Genomic DNA, 16615 nt, shown 5'->3' on the forward strand with positions numbered 1-16615 from the left:
TCAGATCACACAGCTTGTCAGAGGCAGAGTGGGACCAGAAAGTCAGCTCTCCAGATCCCTTCTCCAGATTGTTCCCTATTTCTAATATATATATATTACTTTTTACAATAATATATATATATATACATATATATATATATTTATTTATTTACTAAATACATCTAGTATTTTGTATTCTGTCATTTATTAAATATGAATTATGTTTATATACATAAAGTTTATTTATAATTGAGATGTTTTGATACCTCAGTTCAGACATTTTTTTCTCATAAATTGGAATTAGCTAAGCTTTCTGTACATTTGTATCTGAATTCATGGGCCCCTGGTGAGTGACTTCCTATGAGAGAGAGTCACTGTGCTCCTCTGCAGACAATCCCGCTCCCTGCCAGGAGTGAGGTCCAGGCGCAAGCCCTAATGCAGCAGGACAGGTGGGATTAGAGAGGCCCAGCTGGGCCAGGGAGAGCAGGATGGGCTGGAGCTCCCCAACTGTTAGCCTGGAGAGAGGTGAGGTGAGAGCAGACAGGAGGCAGAGGAGGGCCCACGGAGGAGGGAGGGAGGACCCTGATGGGGAGGAAAAGAAGTAGTAGGTGCCCTAAGGCAGATGATATAGTCAGGAGACAGGGGAAAGGAGGACAGGACACTGGCTGCATCAACGTAGATAAGAAGGCCAGAGTCCAGGGGGCCGGGCCACCTGACACACATTCCAGGATCCCAGGAGCCTGGAGAACCAAGAGTCAAAGCGTCTGTGACCAAAGTCAGGGGCTATGTCTGCCCCGCTAGCCCTGTGCCCAGAGCCCAGCTCGCAGCAGGCCTTCGGGTATTCAGGGAAGGATAAAAGGGATGGAGGGGGTTTAGGAGTCCAAACCAGAGAATGTAGTTACTTAAGGGCTAAGATCAATCAAAAAGCCTGGTGATAGCAAAAGTAATAGCAAACTGAGTCAATATCCCTGGGAAACAGCACACACTTATTCCCAGAATTAGAAAAGAAGGAGATGAGTTCATGGCCAAAGGGAGGAAGAAGACAATAGGACAGAGAGAGGGGTTAGAGGATAGGGAGGGAGAGTAAAGAATAAGTTTTATTTTTACCATTATCCACAGAAGCCTCCTTTTTCTACCACCTACATCCCAAGACTCTTGATAAAGACACTTTTGATAAAAACTATATGTTGTTCTTAAACATGCCACATTAATAGTGTTATTATTCCACTCCAGCTGGGCTCAGGCCTTGTCTAGAAATGGCTAATGCAATCTGTAAAGAAATATTCCCATAGGATAATGAGACAGGCAGAAATAAACACCCACCAGAACCCTCCCTAACTCAGTGCTTCCAAAGGAACTGTTTTCCACACCTTGGATCCGTCGTCCACATGTCTGCAGGCACAGCCCACCCTCGCACCAGTCTGTTCCCTGCTATTCTGGAAATTGACAGGTGGGTCAGGCCCTGAATTTCGATCTCCAATCTTCTCCCTAGAGACCAGGCCTCTGCAGATCCTGAACTTTACCCTTCCCATCTCCGCACTGACCTGGCTGAGAAAGAGGCCCGACCTTGGCAGCAGAGAGCTCAGACTCCTGTGCCTCTCCCTTTACATCCTCCTCTCCCACCAGGATTCCCAGACCTTTGCTTTTCCTCCAATTCCCCCAAATCTTGTGACTCTTAACGCCGAGCTTGCCAGTTCTTGAAGCAGTTTCTGCCCAGTGTTCCCTGTTGCTGGAGCTCACCTCAGTCATCTGACCCTAAAGAAGTTAAATGACTCATCCAAGACCCACAGATCAGGAGGGGCAAAATCAGAGCTAAGGATGCTAGTATAGTATCCGGAACAGGCTAGCACTCAGTTGGTAAGTAAATGCTTGAGAAAATTAAAAGTGTCCCTGCAAATGAAATTATTACTAAAACTTACAAAATATAGTGTAAAAGGTCAGAAAGTTTATGGGTTTTAGAAACTCAGCTCAGGATATCCTTACAATGACCAAGCAGTCAGGTATACTTATTGAAAGATCCATAACGGTGCCTTAAAAAGGCACTTCTTTGGGCCTGGCTGGCATAGCTCAGTGGTTGAGCATCAACCTATGAACCAGAAGATCATGGTTCAATTCCCCGTCAGGGCATATGCCCAGATGGCAGGCTTGATCCCCAGTATGGGGAAGATGCAGGAGGCAGACGATCAATGATTCTCTCTCATCATTGATGTTTCTAACTCTCTCTCCCTCTCCCTTCCTCTCTGAAATCAATAATTTAAAAAAAGGCTGGGGGGCACTTCTTTGGGAACTGGTAGAAGGAGCTAAAACAATATTGAGCCAACTGGTTCAATGGAAAAGTAATCTTCCTGGACTGGAATTACTGTGCCTTGATAACGTGGTTCCCTGGTCAGGTCAGTTTAGGATGCATGCTCCATGGTCCCCCTCAGTATTTCAATACATTGAAGCTTATATCAAGTTCTAAGGAGTTCTATTGTAAAGAAACTATTAAATTTGATTTAACTTACTCGACCACTGCTCTTTTCTTAGAGAATACTTATTTGTTCAGAGAACACAGTTTGGGAAGTTTTGAGCCAGATTTAGTTAATAGGTTTATTTAACTCCCAATTTTTTAATTCATGCAAGCAGGCTCCTTGCATGAGTAGATTCTCTTACATATGCCCTACATTAAAATGCATCCTTATTCAATTTTTTACAATTTCCATGATTTAAGAATAGGCTAGGAGAGTAGTCGTATCATTAAAAAAGCCTTCCTTGGAAATCTGTCAGTCACAGCTTCACAAGACTGGGTTTCTTTGAGGGAGCTATAACTGCTCAAGAATTTGTGCCCGAAAGCACATCTTTCTGGGGAATCAGAACATCACAGGACTGTCACATCCGAGAGCTGGAAAAAGCCCTAGACGTTGGCCAATCAATGCCGTCATCTCTAACCAGAGAGCAGCCTCAGGAGGGTTGGCAGCTGCCAAGACCACAAGCTACCCAGTGGTGGAGCTGGGATTAGAACCCGGATCTTTTCCTGTCCTAGAACTACTAGTATCTGCTTTTCTCGGAAAGCAAGAGCTTAGTCCTCTTCATCCTTAAAACCACAGTGGAAAGATGAAAAGGAAATGAGCCCAAATACTAACACTGCTTGACAGAGAGGTGATATTTGGTCTGAGTTCCATTTTCCTGCGTTGACCAAAATATCTACCAAGGACATATGTTGTTTTTATTCCAAAAAAAGTATATTCTAAAAAATGGAAAGCAAACACAGAAGGTAAAGCACATAGTACATACCCCAGAAGGCAGCATCTGTGTGGCTCCCAGTTGTTGAACACATAAGCAGAACTAATGAAATGCCGTGGCATTTCCCTGTGCCAGGGGAGGCATTAGACTGTGAGCAGGATGACTCACTGAGGCAGCGCCGAGACCTCCCTGCTGGCTGCTGGCGGGCATGGGCTCTCTGATAAGCTTCATGCTGCTGTGGCTGCACCCACAGACTGGCAAGAGGCAGAGCCCTGCTTCATTGCTTTTGCTAATTTCCTCTTAAAGCCCATGTTTCAAGATAGGCTTTGAATAGCTCCTCAATTTCTAAACTCTACCTAATTGAATACACAAGTTTAATTGGGAAATTTCTTTTTACTTTGCTTTTCTGTACTTATGTACTGGCCTCCCACCTAGCAAAAACTTCCTCTCAGCCTAAGTGTGCTTATAAACAATACTTTTATGGAGTATTACTCTTGTTTTGAAGCCTGAGCAAGGCAAATTGTTTATGTACTAGAGGTGTGCATGCCTGCGTGTGTGTGAGTGTGCATGTGTCCCAATCTGTTTGGACTGCTATAACAAAACTGGGTGGCTTATAAACAACAGAAAGTTATTTCTCACAATTTCTGGAGTCTGAGAAGTCCAAGATCATGGCTTTAGAAGATTTTGTGTCTGCTAAGGGCCTGCTTCCTAGACAGGTATCTCTTTCCTATGACCTCACCAAGTGGAAGGAGCAGGAAGCCCTCTGGGGTTTCTTTTATAAGGGCACTAATTCCATTCAGGAGGGCTCCACCCTCATGTCCTAAGATTCTCCCAAAGGCCTCACCTCCTAATACCATCACATTGGGAATTAGGTTTCAACATATGAATTTTGGAGGGAAACAAACAGACATTCGGTCTTTAGCAGTGTGGATGTGTGACAGAGCCAACTGCTTATTTGAATCTGACTCATCCTTAACCCTTTGAGTGCCAACCAATATCCTAGGAACTATGCTAAAATTGCCAAGGCATTTTGAGTTAAGGTTTTAAAATTTTTTTCCCACATAAAGAGTGAACTACTAGCATCTAATAGTGACACTGCAGGAGGAGCGCAATAGCGCTTCTGGCACTTTTGGCGAAAGACAGGAGGAGCGCGATCGTGCTCCCAGGCACTCTAGGGGTTAAATCCTAATGGGAATAATTTGCTAATCCTTTCAATCAAACAGCCTACATTCAGTCACTTCTGGAATATCTATGTACTTAAGTTTTCAAAAAACTGTGTCCACTGTTATCTGAAAATACCGAACCTTTCCAGTGGTTCTCAACCGTCCTAATGCCGCAACCCTTTAATACAGTTCCTCATGTTGTGGTGACCCCCAACCATAAAATTATTTTCATTGCTACTTCATAACTGTGATTTTGCTACTGTTATGAATCGTAATGTAAATATATGATATGCAGGATGTATTTTCAGGGGTCGCGACCCACAGGTTGAGAACCGCTGCTTATCATTACTCTTAAAAGTAGTGGCAAAGGTGTGTATCTTCAGCATGTCCATCTTTTCCTTCAGTACTTCTTCCTTTTCCACTGTCTTTTCACTGACATTAACAACAACTCATCCTTTTATGCCTTTCCATTTCTAGGCTGTGGTTGCTCCTTTCCTGTAGCTTCACCCGAACCTGCCTTCCCTCCCACAGTCCCAGGGTGTGTTATGTGCCACCCTCCCTTATTTAAGGCAATGCTTCCTCTGTGGCTTTCAGTCCACCCCATAGTATGTCATCTCCCCAAGGGTCCTGATCCATTAACTACTTCTCTTGGCCACTGTATCTTTAATGTACCCCCTTTTACTCAATTTTCCCTCTGAGTTTATGTTTGTTCATTTCCCACCCATCTTAAAAAACAACAACTCCCCCTTGACCATACATGATCTTCTAGCTATAGCTTTACCTCTCGTTTCCTTGTTCTCATGTTCTTCAAATGATGAGACTGTACTCACTGTCTCCATTTACTCAACTCACATCCACTCCTCCCCAGGAGCAACCTGGTTTCTCCTGTCCAACCGCTGAGAGGGTTTCAGCTAAGATCACTCATGACTGTTAGTCTCTTTCATGGGCTCTTCTTTCTCTATATGCTCCTTAAACATTAGCATTTCCAATGTTTCATCCTCCAGAGTTTCATTCTACATCCACTTCCCTTTTTACTCTACAGTCTCTCCCTGGTGACTTAACCCACTTTCATAGTCCTAAACACCTCCCACTTATGCTAATGGCTTCTAAATACACTCTCGCTAGGTCAAAAGTCTCCTTTGATCCCTATTCCAAGTACCTGCTGGAATATGGCACTTCTAGCTGTCCACTGGCACTTCAAATTCATTATGCTCCAAATCAAACTCATCATCTCCTCAATCTCCCAAACGTATAGCTACTTCTACTACTCCCCATGTTAGTTGATGAACCATCTCTATAGTGACCAATTATCCACGTTAGCCTTGGACTGAGAGGATTTCCTGCATGTCAGAATCTCAGTTTTAATATGATAGTCCCAGGTAATCAGAGAGAATCACCCTAATGGTCACCACCAATAATTGGGTCATCTTGGACTGTCTCCTTCACCTCCTCCCTTCAATATCCTTGTCCTTCCTACTTAACTTCCTAAATAGTTACCAAATTCCTGCTCTCCTCTCTACCCTAGCACATGCCCTTACCATCTCTTGTCTGTTTACCATCCTCACTTCCTGAGGGTTCTCCCTGATGCCAGACTTCTTCCCTGTGAAAGGGCACTCGCTCATAATCGCCACCGTTCACTCTCAGCCTACATCACTCCTGGACCCTGGAGGAAGCTGTCCCCCCAGGGGCAGGTCCCTCGTGGCTGCTCTGCTCTGTGCTCAGAGAGATGTTGGGGGAATTTTTTATTGGACTTCACTTGGGGGAGCTGCCAGACACTGTCCAAAACAAGTGAGTGACTGCTTTTCCTCAAAAAGTGAAGAAATGGGCAGAGACCACCTCAGTGGTCCTAGAACATTTAGTACAATCAAGAACTCCACCTTGGGGTGCTCCAACAACGGAAAATGCAGCCTTTGACTAGAGAGGAGACCCATGTCATGTTTGAAAAGATAGCAAAATACTTCGGGGAGGATCTTCAGCTGTTGGTTGACAGGCCTGACGGCACCTAACTGTTTCAGGTTGCACAGCGACTGGGTGTCCTATGTGAGTAAAAAGATCTTGACGTTGGCCACCAACATCTCCAATGACAAGCTGGTGTCACTGGGGACCTGTTTCAGAAAATTCACTGGGACCCACACATTCTGGTTGCATATCATAGCTCTGGATTAGCTTGCACTCTATGCCAAGTACAAAGTGTGGATAAAGCTTAGGGCAGAGCAGTTCTTCCTGGATGGGAACCATGTGTTAAAATCTGGACTGGGCAGGATCACTGAAAATACATCTCAGTACCAGGGAGTGGTGGTGTGCTCCATGGCAGGCATCCCTTTGGGTTTTAGGGTGGCAGAAAAGTCTACACAAGACTGCAGGAAAGTAGACCCCATAGCCATCATGGCATTTCATTAAGCAGGCATTGGGGACTATGAGCCACATGAAGAAGCACTGACTTAAAATGAAATCATCGCAAGGACTCATGGCTGTGTGGAAGGCCCTAGCTTTGTTTCCTGTTTCTATGCAGGCTCCACCACCACATTGAATTTTGGCAACACTGTGATCTCTCCAGGGACTTCTTAGTTTAATATATTCTCTATTACGGACAAATGCAGTTTGGATTCTTATTAAGCAGAAATGGTTCAAAAATGGCATTTCAGGTGTTTGTGTTTGTTACTAAATAGAATATTGTGTTTTATATTTCAATCAGAGGGTTTCTCATTTTCAGTAAAAGGTTCTAAATCATTGGATTTAAGGACAAAAATAGTTTATTGTTATCTGTGATAACTGTTTTTCCAAACTTATGGTAAGAACACAGATTTTTTTATTATTTATTAATACTATGAGAGATAGATATTGCTGTATGAGAATAGTAGGCCACGTCTGGGATTTTACAAATGAAAGTTAGATAAAATACTAGGAGTAATTTATTCTGCTACTTTCCCTTATGACAGGTGCTGTGTGTTATGGAAGAAAACTTGAATTCTAAACATATTTCTATTACCTACCAGCTCTATGATGCTCTATATGAGTCATTAAACTTTAATGAACTTCATTTTCTTCTGTTTCAAAAAACAGCTTTAACCATCTCCCTAAGAATGGCTTTTAGAATTAGAAATCGTGATTGTAAAGTACCTAGCACAGTGCCTGGCAAATGATAGGTGCTGGATAAATGGTAAGAATTATTTTTATGTTGCATATACTGAGTGTTTCTACTACTGAGAGTAGGATCTAATGGGTATAATTTGATGATAATATTTTGGTTTTCACAAGCTGTTTTCTGAATCTTTCCTTTTCTGAAATGGTATGATTTCAGGTTGAATGTTATTTTCATCTCCTTAGTTTCCTGAAACATTTCCCTCATGAACCTTTACTCACCTTACTGGACTGGATGAAAAGCACTAATCAGAGACCCTGAGATAATCAACCTCCGCCTTCCTTCTTCCCCATGCTTTCAGAAATCGTTTTTAGAATTATTAAAATATTTTTAAATAAAAATCATTTCACAGAGAAATATTTTTAAACTACCTGTATTGTAAAACAATTTTTTCTAATGAAAATACTGTTTATTTTAAATTCCAAAGGTGACATCTCAAAAAATAAATCATTTTTTTAACTAAGAAAAAAAGGAAAAAGAAGTCCACTCTGGCCAATGACCTCTGCTCTGGTTTTCTGTCTTTCTAGATTTCTATCTAAAGTCAAAATCATCATACTGCAATCCCTAGCTCAATTTTTGAAACTCAAATAACTTTATGTCAAATTCCTTTCCGTGTCTTTCCCCTAGGGAGGTATAAGAGAAGATGGTAGTGACATTATTATCTTGAAACGAGCACTTTCACCATGGCTATCTCATTTCATTCTTACCTCATCTCTGGGACAGTAAATCACAGGGCTTGGGCATGAGAGATTCAATTTTATAAGTATATTGAATTTTCACCACAGGTATGATTGTTTTCACACAAAACGGCAAAACAATCACACGCACAACGACATCTCAAGAGCTTTTTACCTCTTAACTGTTAACAACTTTATGAATTTTAATGGTTCGGAAAAAAGCTTATTTTTCCCACAGGCCCAGATGGAAATCTCTGCCATCAGGAATAGCTGAAATCCCCGGCTGAGATAAAGCTGAAGAGTTCCAGGCAGAGGAAATCAGAACGTGACCTCTGATACTGCCATCTGTTCCTCCATGCTGACCTGAGAGGAGGGGCTCCTGGGGGGCCCCAGGAATCATCCAGCGGTGGGTTTAGTTTTTACTTGGATTGAACTCAGTTGATGTCTCTGATTTCCAGGCTTTGACAGTCCCCCTTTACTGCTCACCTCTCAGACACCTCGGCTATATGATCTTAAATCCATATTTATTATTAATAATAATCAACTGAATTCAACTTAATCGAATTATGATAACTTGATGGAATTCTTTTGGGTCACTGTGGATGCCACTGAGCATGCCCTTGCCAGGCTTTGGGATCAGGGACTACCGTCTCCTATCTCAGATGGTCTGCCCTGGAACGGTGGCCAGCTCTTCCTTTGTGGCTTTGGAGCTTGTCTGCAGCAGCACCGACAAACAGAAGATGCAGCTTAGCCCGATAATCACATAAGCTGGGGGGGGGGGGGGGGAGTCATTGTATTCTGGGATTCCTTTTCCATTGGGTAGAAGGACAAAATCAGCAGCAGACATCACATGCTTTTTTGTAGAACTGCCCTGAAGACTGATTTTTGTGTTTCTTCCCAAGAACCTCCCACTGAAGAATGGCCAAATGCCAGACACGGCCCCAGGGAGAAACTCACGCTTCCCACCATCCCCGGCCCAGAAACACTCTGGGGAACTCCCTCTGAAGTCATGCATGTCTTTTCTGGACTGCGTCCCTGCCTGTGCATGACTGCGGCCACTGGCAGCTGAGGACAGCATCTGAGGGTCAGACATCTGTTCCACAATGACAGCGAGGACACATCTTCATTTTAATGAGACTGAAAAGATCAACTGCCATGATTAACAGCAGCAGCCGGTATTTCCACGGGCGGACTGCACACGCTGTTTGCCTACCCTTGTCCCATTTACCTGGTGCCTGGGATGAGATACCACGACTAGTCTGAACAGGCCTTCTGAGACTGACTGAACTCCTTTTTCTTGATGGTAACCTTCCTTCATGTATTTCTAAATGAGAGGGAAAGTCGAGATCAGACCTACATCGAACTGGGTGCAGTAACCCAGTTCAAAAGTGGCTTTTCCCTAAGTTTGTAACTCAGCATTCTGTGTCATTTCCTGACCCAATTTTACTGCATAAGCAGGAGGATATTTGGGAGTTTTGTTTAAAAAAGAGAACCTGCTTTGGCTGTGGTTGACAGGCAAGTCTGCCACATGTTCCTTCCTGGCAGAACCTGCCCTTTCACTACAGACAGAACAGCATGGTCCAACCAGTTCTGCATGTCATTGTCATAGCAGTGAGCCCCATGGTCTCACTTTCTTTGTCAACAGATGACCAATTTGTATTCCAGCCTGTATTTATACCTTAGATTGAACAGGAAGATCGGGTCAACAATTACCTGCCAGACATGCTAATCAATCCATTTCAGCAAACACTTATTGATCACTGGCTATGTCCCAGACACTAAACTAAGATGAAATATATGTAATCCCTTCAAGGGACTCAAGGAGTTTACGATTAATGTGTGGAGTTAGACATATACATACCTCTGTATAGATTAGTGAACGAGAATATGGAAGCAAATATCCCAAATGCAATTCAGAGATACAAAGCAATGGAAATGTTTTTTAAATGGTTACAGACACATGGAGAATAAAGTAAAAATGTCCACCATATATCTATTGGAAATCTAGAAGGAGATAATAGAAGGAATGATGAAGAAACAATATTTAAAGAGAAACTAGCTAAAGATTTCTCATACATCAGGAATCCCAAAAATTTACAAATAGAATAAATTTTAAAAATCTGCAAATAATCCCATAATAATAAAACCATGAACACTAAAATGGAGAGATAATCTAAAAAGTATCTATTGAGAAAAGACAAAGGAATAGCAATTCAAATGATGCTAGCTTCTCCACAATATTGGAAGCCAGAAGAGATAGGGGAATAATATCTTTAAGAAGTACATAACTGTCAACCTACCATTCTATGCCCTCAAAGCAGTAACAAAACATTTCAGGCTGTGATAAGACTATAATGGAGTTAAAAATAAGCTAAGGAAGGAACAATTAATTCTGTTGGTAGTGTTGAGGAGGGGCGAATGTAACAAGAGAAGATTTAACTAGATTAGAATCCTGACAGATGAGTGGGATTTAGACAGCTAGGGTGTGAGGAGGCAAGGCTGCAGGTAGCTCTAGGATCCATTGTTCAAATGGGGGAAAGGCCCTACCTTGAAGTCAATGCAGCTCCATCCAAGGTGTGCAGAGTGTATGCTATAAGCAGACACCAGCCCTCCTTTGATTCATCGGTTTGGGCACATAATCTGTACAGCAGTATCTTGTTGCCCTGGGGAGGGGAGCTCAGAGAAGCGTGAGCAAAGGCCTAGAGCAGTGGTTCTCAACCTTCTGGCCCTCTAAATACAGTTCCTCATGTTGTGACCCAACCATAAAATTATTTTTGTTGCTACTTCATAACTGTAATGTTGCTACCGTTATGAATCGTAATGTAAATATCTGATATGCAGGATGGTCTTAGGCGACCCCTGTGAAAGGGTCGTTCGACCGCCAAAGGGGTCGCGACCCACAGGTTGAGAACCACTGGCCTAGAGGAAGTCCTGGCATCTCCAGGCAATCAGAAACAAGGGAGAGTCTCTAGTCCCTGCATCCAGTAAGCATGCCTTCTCCCTGGTGTTCAGCCTGTGCACGGGCCTATGTTGAGAACACTCATTTCTGTGGGCAGGCGAGTCAGCAAAATGGGCTGGCTAATTAGGAGCTTCCAGGTTGATAATCTCCAAGGCCGTCAGGAACCTATTAGGATCCGAACCTGAGGAGGTCCACCACAGTCCCACTAGTCCCTCCACTCCTGCCCAGGCTCCAGCGTGGCCCTGCCATTGCTCCCTATTGCCCCTGAGCCCATACTTCTCCACTCCGCACCACGGGAAACACAACACGTTAGAACCTTCAAAGGATTCCTTCCCACCCTCCTTGTGATTCCCAGATCTCTGACCTCATTTGCCGACTCATATGAGGACAGAGTATTATAAAATAGTGGAAGAACCAACAACCTTCTTCAGTATGTTCTCACAGCCAGTGTGGGATTTCCTGTTCAACTTCGATGACCAGTGCCCATTCCCCATCGGCCCAAGCTCTCCCAGGAACCACAGGCTCAGGGCTTATTTCCCAACGCTCCACAATCATCTCAACATTGTCAGGATTTGGCACAGTGTCTGCACTCATCCCAGCCACGGGTCTCATCTCCTGCACTGTAATCCCCTTCAGCAGAGCCTCCGCGTGAGCGTGAGGACCCTTGTGTGTTGACCACTGACAACACCCTCAGGGCCTGGGGGACCACTGGATATAGGGTAGATACTCGTTAGTTATTTCTGAAAGAATAAGTAAAGTTATAACCGTATTGCATGGCTTCCAGACCACCAAATTCATTTTTTCTTCAGATGTGCTGCAGACTCAGAAAAATAGGAAATCCAGACCCCAGTACAAGTAACCCCACTTCCATGTACACGTACGCAGAGACGCGCGGCCCCACTTGTGGCCATAGCAGTTTCACTCTTTGCTCCTTCAGATTCTCCCTTTGGACATCAGCAGCTTCTTATCAATCTTCAAGCCTCTGAGGATTAAATGCAGCAAGACAACACAATACAAATACTCGGCATGCAGCAAAGGTAAGAACTGTTGACAGTCATCATAATCATTATTTAATAAATCTCTATGGAGTTAATTATGGGTGAATGCAAAATCACAGCACTGGGCGATCCTTGGCTGGGTGCATACTTTCCCACATCAACTCAAAGCCTTTAGAGAGCTTCTCTCTCTGTAAGCTGCTGAGGGCACAGAGATGAATAGCACCTGCGGTGATGGTTCTTGGGAAGATACTCTCTTCTCACCTTTTCCCTATTACATTTGATGTTTGTAAGGTGTCTCTAATGAGGTGATAGTTAGGAGGTAAGTCCCTTAATCCTTCTGGGTCTCAGTGTCCTCCACATTAAAGCCAGATGGTTTCGCTCATTGATTTTTAAGGCTCCTTCAAGCTCTAGCAGTGTATGATTTTATTCTCATGGGATATTGGGTGTTTGTAAAATCTCTCACTTTTGTTTCAGTCCCCCCACACCACCCCCTAGCACTCTCCTTCTCATAGACTAGGAAAGCCAGGGGGGACTCATTTCTGAGGTCACAAAAGAGGAAGAGCCAGACCCCTCAACCCAGACCCAACAACTGGCAAAGAGAGGCTGGCACGTGACATTCCAGGAGGCCAGTGGACCTGAGGTCTCTGTGGGGGCCCAGCTGCAGCCCCACAGAAATCTGGCTGACTGTGGGGAGACAAGTTCAGATCCGATGCTTTCAGGCTGGATCTAAGGAAGGAGCTGTTCAGTCCCTTGCTGTCTTATCCAATAGTCCAGCCTCTCCCGGCAGGAAGCCACATTGTGCAGAGATTCACTGAGACTTTGATCGTCAATGGGGTGGCCACAGACCCTCACTGTCTTCCTGGGTCCATTAAACAAACAGAAGAATAAACAGTCAATCAGCGTCGAACCCTCTCCAGGCTCCTAAGGCATTTTAATGATCATTACATTCTCTCTGAAGTTTTCAAGCGCAGTGCATTAGGAGGGGGTCAGAAATACTTAGAAGAAACATCTCTAAGGAGACTGCTTCATCCCAGCCCCAATGGGAATGGGCTGGGATGAGGGTTCCCTAGAAGTCAACATTGACAACCAAGAGGCCTCAAGCATGCAGAGACCCCCACACCCCAGCAGGGGTTGCTTGCTAACGAAATTTAGAAAACTGTTTGGAAATCTGGAGAGCAAGACTGTGAGGCAGAGCAGGGCTCTGTGACTGCTTGCCAGGCCGAGAAAAAGCTGGTTCTTCTCCTCACCTGTGCCATCACCACCTGTGCTTACCAAAGATGTGCTGTGATTCCATATTTCCTTGCTCTCTCCCATCTTTCATCAGCGCCACGAGTGTGGGCTGGCATTTTACAAAATGACTGACTACATCTATTGCTAAAATGGAATTGAGACAGATTGTCCAGGGAAAACAGGAGAGGAAAACTGAAATGAAGCAGAATCCGAATTCCATGTTCTGGCAACCCTGTGCAAACGGCTCCTGGTGTGTCACCGTGGGAGCACATCTCTCTCCTCCCCGGTCTCAGGCAGTTTCTAGAGCAGCGGTCACCAAACTTCCGGACCTCACGGACCACCAGCAGTCCGCGGACCTCCGGTTGGCGGCCGCTGCTCCAAAGGTTTCCTTCTAGAGGACCCTCGGGAGGGTCTGACGGCCACAGAATTAGCATTAAGTCTCTGGATGGGGGTGCCGGCACTGACCGGGGAAAATACTCTGTCAAAAAACTCAGAACTTAAAAACACAGCCACTCCTAGCTTGAAGGGGATAATGCATTGCTCACCCCAAACATTCACCCACATTTTCTCCATGAAAGCAGCCATCTTTGCTGCTTCCCTGCTAGTGGGAGATAGGAAGCCAGGCTCTGGCATTCCTGGTGAAGGGCTGTTTATTTTGTAATAAAAGGGACTTGGGGAGACAGAGATTTTGTTTGTTTCTCTTGAAAGATGGGGGCAGGGGCTGGAGCAAGGTGGGCTTTTAGAGAGAAGGATGTGACATGAAGCCCACATAGAACCACCAGCTACTGCCTGGGAAGGCATTGGGAGCTTCCGCCCCATCTGGTCCAGAGGGCTAGCGTCACAGTGCCGGCTGGCGAGGTGCGGCCCCTGGTTTCATGAAGCACAGGGACTTTCTGTGCTTACGTACTTGGAGGCAAGAGTGCGTCGTTGCTGGCAGCCAGGAACCTTGCCATGTGCTGAGAGAGTGCCGTTGAGTTACATGCTGCCTAATCTTGCAGTGTGTTGCAGCTGAGTCACAGCCATCTTGACACTTGGAGAATATAAATAGAAAGATTTGGAGAGAAAAAGAAGAAATCTAGATCTTGGACTTCGCAAGTTCTTCTTGCCAATGTGTGCTGCTTCCTTAGTCCTGGCCGTGGTAAACCCAAGTCAGAGGAGGAAGAGCCCTGGCTGAAACTTTCAAATGTCTCTGACTGGGAGACTAGGATTGGGAGAGCTAGGATGAAAGATGGAGGAAACGTGCTTTATTTCTTAAAGCTAAGTGGAATGTGTGTCTCCTAGAGCAGGGCTGGGAGAAGGGAGAGAAGCTTAGGGGCAAAGGGCATCTGATTGAAGTCCTACAGGACTAATCCTAATCTGGTGCCTTCAGGACCTCATTAAGTATAGGGAAGCCAGAGTCACACGGTGATTCCTGCTCCAGGAATCCGAGCCCAGAAAGCATCAGGGCACAAGGCCAGACATGGTTGAATTCTTCTATTTTGTTCTCCGTGGCTCCCTGACAAAATGATTCATTAGTTTGTTGGCATTTTTGCTGTTCTGAGGTGAAACATAAAGTTTCAACATGTTTTATACCAAAATGATTACACTAAAGAAGCCTGGCCTAGAGTTCCCTTGAAGGAAGATGCCCCAGAGGAAGGAGAACTGACCAGCGATGGTTAGTTACGAGCCACAGAAATGAGATGACCTGTGAGAGGCAACATTCAAACATGTCAACAAATATTTCCTAAGCAATCAGTAGACAGTATAAATTTAAAAGGCATAGTTCCTGCCCTGGGGAGCTTATAAGGTTTGTTGGTAGGGTGGAGGTAGGTCATAGATATCTAACAGTTAGGAAATAGTAAACTTAGGCAAGCAAAGCCAGAGGGTCCCTAGGAGTTTGCCAGAGTGAACTCAGAGATAGAAAAAACTCACAAGCCATTGAGTTTATTATGTGTAAACCTCAAGATGAGTCTTCTTTCTGGAAGTCTACTTTAATTAGTACTATACTGGACAAGCACTAAAAGTGTTATTTCTCTAGATATGGAAACTGTTGATAGGACTTAGAAAAAGAGGTCTAGGAGAGTGTGTGCATGCGTGTGCATGTGCGTGTGTGTGCATGCGTGTATGTGTGTGTGTGAAGAGAGAGATAATGCAAGAGAGAATGATCGAGAAAATAAAAGAGAGAAGAGAAAGGAAAGGAGGGAATAAGAGGAGAAAGGAAAGGAGGGGAAGTTTAGGGAGGGAAAGAAAGGAAAAGGGAGAGTAGAGGAAAAGAAAAGAGATCCCCCGACTTAGGTAACCCCCACCCCCAGAAACCACTAAGCACATCCTACCCATATCAGAATTATTATGGTCACTGTAATACCCAAATGCTTTTAAGTTACTAAATGTATGAGAAGCATTTAATGTGCTTCACAGAACAAGCTAAATTAAAACGATCTGTGCCCCTGGACCCAGGGGACTCCTTGTGGGCTGTCTGGTGGTGGGAAGGTTTGAACACACATGTAGAGGACCCTAAGCCTGATGCAGGGTGGGGCCTTGATGACCTTAACTTTTTAGGTGCTCAATTAGAGTATGTTCCTGTATTTATCTAGGTGGACAGAGTTTTAAAAGGTTAATTATGTCTTTAAATAGTATATAATTATCAGACACATTTAATGCACTGTATATTTATGGCAATATTCTAAAGCAATTTTACATCATTATCCCACAACTAAGATTTTTAAATATGGTTTTCTGAAATTCAATAGTTCTGTAAGGAGCTGTTCACCTTCTTGAGCTTAATTCTGTCATCAGTATAGGAAGAGAGACAGACAATGTCAAAGCTCTCAGTGCACTGGCTTACAGTTCGACATTTATACTTTCTCTTCCTTCCTATCTTCTTTCTCATCCCCCCAACCTGGTGCATGTGTGCGTGCGTGCGTGTGTGTATTGTAACACAGGAAGTAAAACTGGATGAAAGCTTCCACATGAAAATCACAGATATTTCAGTTAAACTCCCTTCCCTAAAGCCGAATAAAATTTTCAAAGAATGAAAAATAGAAAAATTAAAAACTCCACCATTTTCAATGAGACAGGGAGACAGTCACAACTCTAAAACGCAGTCTCTGAGGAATGGATGCTAAGTAGGTGACAGTGGGACCAAACTGAGGAAATAAGGGTAGGCATGGGCACCTACAGACTTCTTTGGGACTGAGTTCTCTCAGGGGCTGGCAAGAGAGAAGTGTCAGGGTCTAGAAACATGAGCAGGGCCAGAAGTGTCCCTG

General features: G+C 44.2%; 1 pseudogene; it reads left to right on the plus strand.

Annotated features, from left to right (window-relative positions):
• Positions 1-6265: 6265 nt before the first annotated feature.
• Positions 6266-6809, plus strand: LOC132217589 (60S ribosome subunit biogenesis protein NIP7 homolog; annotated as a pseudogene).
• The last annotated feature ends 9806 nt before the right edge of the window (positions 6810-16615 follow it).

This window comes from Myotis daubentonii, chromosome 1 (genome assembly GCF_963259705.1).
Source record: "Myotis daubentonii chromosome 1, mMyoDau2.1, whole genome shotgun sequence".
NCBI classification, from domain to species: Eukaryota; Metazoa; Chordata; class Mammalia; order Chiroptera; family Vespertilionidae; genus Myotis; species Myotis daubentonii.